This window comes from Telopea speciosissima, chromosome 4 (genome assembly GCF_018873765.1).
Source record: "Telopea speciosissima isolate NSW1024214 ecotype Mountain lineage chromosome 4, Tspe_v1, whole genome shotgun sequence".
Classification (NCBI taxonomy): domain Eukaryota; kingdom Viridiplantae; phylum Streptophyta; class Magnoliopsida; order Proteales; family Proteaceae; genus Telopea; species Telopea speciosissima.
This window is the reverse complement of record NC_057919.1, coordinates 65,421,125-65,427,124: the sequence shown is the minus strand read 5'-3', so window position 1 is coordinate 65,427,124 and position 6,000 is coordinate 65,421,125. Positions and strand designations below refer to the sequence as shown.

Below are 6,000 nucleotides of genomic sequence, written 5' to 3'. Positions count from 1 at the left end.
AAAAAGAGAAAGAAAAAAGAAAAGAGCAACGAAAGCCTGCTGTTTAAAAGAAAAGCTGCCCATTCTACTTTTCCAAAAAAGCAAAGGAAAAGATAAGATGTCCCCTATCCCATTGGCGAATGGACTTCCAAGATAATAGTCTTTGCATATGATTGGAAAAGGAGCTTTTGGGACGTGGTAACATTTTTTTGTTTTTTTGGTGCAACGTGGAAACATTGGAATGGTTTTTTGTTAAAGTTGTCACAGAGATGCCAATTATACAAAACTTTAATGTAATGGGGTTTTTGTTTTTTTTGTAGTATAGATGTAATTGGGTTGGAAAGCTGTGTTAGATTACGATGACACGAGCTTTTTGTAACCTTTTCTTTTTCTTTGTTCTTTTTTGGTACGATTCTGACATGGTAACTTGGTATGGCATTTTTATAATGTTACAATGAAAATCATCATGTCCTCCTAATTAGCTATTTATAGGGCCTCTCTCAAGCCTCAATTATCCAGTCTCAAATCTCAACTCTCAACTCTCAACTCTCAACTCTTGTGTCTTCACTCTCATCATCTTCAATTTGGTTCATTCTAGCTACTAACTATTTTTTTTTCTTGCTGCCCTTTCCATCGACTCCTTCTCTCAGTTTGATCTACGTAAACTTTCAATTCTCCTTCATCTTCATCAAATCTTTATTCCCATTTGCTCTGTATTATCCTTTTTCTATTTTTCCATCCTCTTTCTCATGGATTTCGTTGGGCCATTCGTAAGTGTTATTGACACATATCTGATAGCTCCCCTTGGTCGACAGATAAAATACTTGATAAGGTCCAATGACAATGTCAATGGCTTTAAAACTGCAGTTCAAAAACTAACGGCAAAGAGGAAGGATGTGGAAATCAGTCTAAAAGCAGAAGAAAATGCTGGACAAGTGAAGACTGCCGTAGCAAACAATTGGTTCGAGGAGGTCGATGAAATCGAAGAGGAAGCCAAAGTCATAGAAAGGGAGTATAATCAAGGCATGTTGTGTGCAGGGGGTTGGTGTGTGAATTGCTGGTCACGCTACAAATTTAGCAAGAAGTGTTTCACACTCGAGCAAAAGGCGAATGACAAGTGCAACGAACAATTTGCTGTGGCAAGGCAGCCTTCTCTAAAGAAAGTGATAGAGATGCAAACCGAACCAATAATCGAGGATCAGCCATCAACTCAACTCATACTGAAGCAAATGCTCGATTACATAGATGATCCAGAAATTGGCACCATTGGAGTATATGGCATGGGGGGAGTGGGTAAAACCACTCTCGCCAAACAAGTAAACAATTACTTCAAAGAGAATTCTTGTTTTGACACCGTGATAATGGTCACAGTGTCTGCCACTCCCAACATACGAAGTATCCAAACCAGCATCGGTAAGCACCTCGGATTACTTATATCAAATGATAAAGATATTGAGGCTGATGCAAATGAGAAGCTGTTGGACGCCTTAAGGAAGAAGAAATTTCTTCTAATTTTAGATGATGTGTGGTGCAAATTAAAGCTAGATGATGTTGGAATCCCTCGGCCTCCAAACAACAAAGGAAGCAAAATTCTTGTGATCAGTCGGAGTCAAGATACTTGCACTGATATGGGTGCAAGTAGAACAATAAAAGTGCAGCCATTATCTGAATCCGAGTCGTGGGAGCTGTTAGTGAAAGTAGCTGGGGAACATGTTGCTAACGATGAGATAAAGCGATTCGCTTGAGAAATCGTTGGAAGGTGCAAGGGTCTTCCTCTCGCAATTGTCACCGTAGCTCGCGCAATGGCAAATCGACGTGGAGTTGGAGTGTGGGAGAATGCGGTAAGGGAAATGAAGCAATCAGCAATAGATCTCCGAGGTATGAAAGATGAAGTATTTGTTCCTTTGAAATTCAGTTTTGATAGTTTGGAGAATGATATGCTTAGGAGTCTATTTCTTTATTGTGCCTGTTTCCCTGAAGACTACAACATAGGGGGAAACGCATTTTTCCCTTTGTACTCTATTTACTCTGCGAGAGGGGAAACCCAAGTGTTAGATTATTGCGTTGGAGAGGGATTAGCAGATAAATTGGGGAGTTTCAAAGCTGCTAGGAATAAAGGTGAGGATCTAATTGAGAGCTTGAAAATTGCCTGTATGTTGGAAGATGGAGAGTATGGGTGTGTGAGATTGCACGATATGATGAGAGAGTTGGCAATTTGGAATACATCTTCAGAGTCTGGTAGCAGTATCCCCAAGTTCTTGATTAGGACTGGTGAATCAGTTAAAGATGCACCACAGGCTCATGAGTGGGTAGATGCAACAAGGATTTCATTAATAGAAACCGAAATAAGGAAGTTGCCGCAGTTGGGAGGGACATGCCCAAAACTAACCACTTTGTTATTCAGGAACAATAGGATCCTCTCTGCTATTCCCCAAATAAATTTCTTGCAACACATGGATCATCTTAGTGTACTTGATCTTTCTAACTCGGAGAATTTGGTATATCTCCCAGATTCCTTGTCATGTTTGGTTAATCTTCGGGTACTTAGGCTACTGTGGTGTACAGGTTGAGATCATTGCCTCCCCTGGGAATGCTCCGACGACTCCAAGTTTTGGATTTATATTCTTGTTTGATGTTAGACCAGCAAATCATCGGATCTGAATCCGTAGGAGATGTAAGTAATTTAAGATACTTGGATGTGACACATTCGAAAGTTTTTATTCCGGTGGGGGTAATTTCTCGTTTGCACAAGTTGGAGGAATTGAGATTGCTTGGAGCATCAAAAATAGATTGGTGGGTGAGTGGTGAAGATGAAGAAGGAGATGGGAGTAGTGGGTCTACCCCCACTTACTCTCACCCCATCATTGATGTGGGGGAGTTGTCGCAGTTGACCTATTTAACATCTCTTTCCATTTCCTTCCAAGGTATCATTATTTCTGATTGGTTCAAACCTTTGGCCAACAAGATTATGGGCTTGGAATTGAAAATTTGTTATGTCTTAAAACAAGACGCTCTCCAACCTCTCAATGAATCCCAAAATTTACAGTCCTTATTTATTCATGATTGCCTGGGTGTGACATGTGTGCGCATTGGTGCTGTAAGAACTGAAATAATTAACTGTGAAGACTTGGAGGTGGTGTTGGATGGAGTGGACGTCTACCACCAAGATTCCTATTGCATTTTCCGCCTATCGAGATTGCCTAAATTGAAGAGTGTATGTCGTACCAGTCTCGAACCTCAAAATTGAATTAGTCAATTGTGGTGGATAATAATTGAGCAATGCGAGAGCTTGAGGATGATCTTCGCCAAGGGAATGCCATGCCTGTTCAACAACTTGGAGAGACTTGAAGTTAGGAATTGTGAGAGAATGGAAGTAATAATTGAAGCAGAAGAAGAAGAAGAAGAAGTTGGGCCGGAGTTGGGAGAGCAGAATAGTATTATCCATGGAGTCATCTCACGGTTCCCAAGAATGAAGAGTTTATGGCTAATTGACCTACCAGCATTACATGACTTGTGCAGCAACCACACCTTGCATTGCCCCCTTATAGGATATGTGGAAGTGAGAAACTGTCCGAGGTTAAAGAAGGATCCTCTCCACATTCGAAACACGGACAGGTTACTTGTCATCGAGAGGGGAGAGTGGTGGGAAGGCTACAAGGTCATGGAAGAGGAAATTCAACCTTCTCTGTGAGGCTTGTGAGCATCGTTGCATGAGGAAATTCAAGTTTCTTTGATTCATTCCTTGCTCTGTTCTATGTACTCTCACCTCACTCCATTGGTCTCTGTACTTTTCTCTTTTTGTAATATTTTTTTTTTTTTTTTTTTAATGGTATGATTGTATTGGGTGATTTCCTTTATTTTTTTTCTTAATTTCAGTTCTTTATGTCTGTCTTCTACTTCTCTGTAATTACATTATTGGGTGATTTGGGTCTTGTATTCTCGGCATCTATCTGGGTACACGAGAGAGACATCTCATTGCACTCTTCCTCTAGTTCTTTTTTATCTTCTCCCCATCATAGATTGTAATCCATTCTTATTAAGAATAAATCACATTTTCTGTTTTTCCCTTCTCAACTTTATTTATTGACCATATATATACATATTTTTCTGCCACAATGCAAGTCCGATGCAGTTGAAATTATTGGTCATGATGGGTGAAACAACTATTCACCTCTCGAGGAAAGGGAACCCGAGATGAAGAAAATTTTAATAGCCTTGTAGAAGTCATCAGACACAATCTCCCAACACTTTTTGAAAAAGAGCTCATGGGAAGCCATCAGGGCCAGGGGAGCCATCAGTGCTAAATCCCAAACCGCACTTTTAATTTCATCATTAGATGGAATAGCATCCAAACCCAAAGAATCCACTTCATCCATCACTTTGGGAATACAATCAAGAATCTCATTGTGAACAAACAAGGGAAAGGCTTTGTGAAAATTCTCCTAAAAACTCACCACATGAGAAGCAATCTGAGGCTGGTTAGAGATAATCGAACCATCCTCCTCCTTTAAAGATCTAATGGCATTTTCACCCTCATTTATTTTGAGAGGTGGAAAAACTTAGAATTTCTATCTCCTGTAGTTATTTACCTGATGCGCAATTTTTCTACCCACAGCTTTTCATGATTTTCTAGAACCTTCACATAGGTTTTTTTCGTATCTGCCTCCATGCTAAACAAGCGATCATTCAAACCCTCCCTTTCAATTCTTTTATGCATATCATCCAAACATTTTTTTGTTTCATCAAGAGCTGTTTCAAAATTTGGAAACGTCGATCTCACCCAAGAGCGAAGGAGTGGTTTTAGGTGCTTAAATTTTCGGGTCAAGCAGAAAATAGGATTTCCCTACGTCTCTTCCTGCCACGCATAAGAGACCACTTGCAAAAAATCCAAGTGCTCCATATAGAACTTGTGAAAATGAAATGGACAATTTTTTGGTTTGAGAATAGCGTCAAACTGGATCAACCAGGGAGCATGGCTTGAGGCTATCCGTTGCAGAACCTGTTGGGCATTTCCCTGGAAGAAAGATAACCAATTAACTATCATTGCAAGAACTTCTATCAAGCATAGCAACAACATTACCTCTTCTTCTGTTATTTGACTAAGTAAAAAAACTTCCTTGAAAGGGGTATCCTAATCAAAGAGCAGGAAGAACTTCTATCAAGCATAGCAACAACATTACCTCTTCTTTTGTTATTTGACCAAGTAAAAAAACTTCCCTGAAAGGGGTATCCTAATCAAAGAGCAGGAATCAACCATTGCTTGGAAGTCAATAGTTGAACCCAAGTTGAATCTATCTTGTTCATTCATGGCAGCCTCTTCTCCTTTCACAGTAAACTCCGCTTGTGATGTCTCTTCTCTAGTGACTCTCAATGCCTCTCCACATCTTCCTCTGAAGTTGTCTTCTACGAATTATCTTCTTTGGCATGCACAGTTTGTGCCCCTTCTCAAAGGCTATGATCTGCTTGGTTTCGTTGACGACAGTTATCCTCGTCCGACAATTGAATCCTCCAATGGATCCTCTCTCTCTGGGCTCTGGGATTGGCAGGATCAGCTCATCTTGAGATAGATCATCTCCTCTCTATCTGAGGCCGTTGTATCTCATGTTGTTGGTTCTCCAACTTCTCATCACGCCTGGTAGACTCTTGCTCGGATATACGCACCGTCGTCTCGTACTAGGGTTCTGGATCGAAAAAGAACACCTCTTTCGTTTGCAGAAGGGATCTAATTCTGTTGGTGCTTACCTTCTTAAGCTTTGCTCTGTTGCTGACGCGCTTGTTGCCATCAATCAACCTATCAGTGATGAAGATCTGGTGTTGAATACCCTTCGTGTCTTGGGATCTGATTACTATGATTTTGCCACCTCCATTCTTCTACGCGCTGAGCCAGTCTCCTTTGTAGATCTAACGGATCTGTTGCTTAGTCATGAGAACTTTCTACAATCTGTGTCTGATGACTTTCTTTCTTCTGTTTCCACGGCGAATATGGCGACAGCCGGACAGAATGACTCTTCCAAGAATGTT

General features: G+C 40.6%; 1 non-coding gene and 1 pseudogene across 1 annotated transcript; both read left to right on the top strand.

Moving 5' to 3' along the window:
* Window positions 1-728: 728 nt before the first annotated feature.
* LOC122659550 lies at window positions 729-3,670 on the top strand (annotated as a pseudogene).
* A 2,099-nt stretch (window positions 3,671-5,769) lies between these two features.
* LOC122660677 lies at window positions 5,770-5,908 on the top strand. Its single transcript, XR_006332778.1, has one exon. It is a non-coding gene; the product is annotated as a small nucleolar RNA Z247 (small nucleolar RNA).
* Window positions 5,909-6,000: the final 92 nt, after the last annotated feature.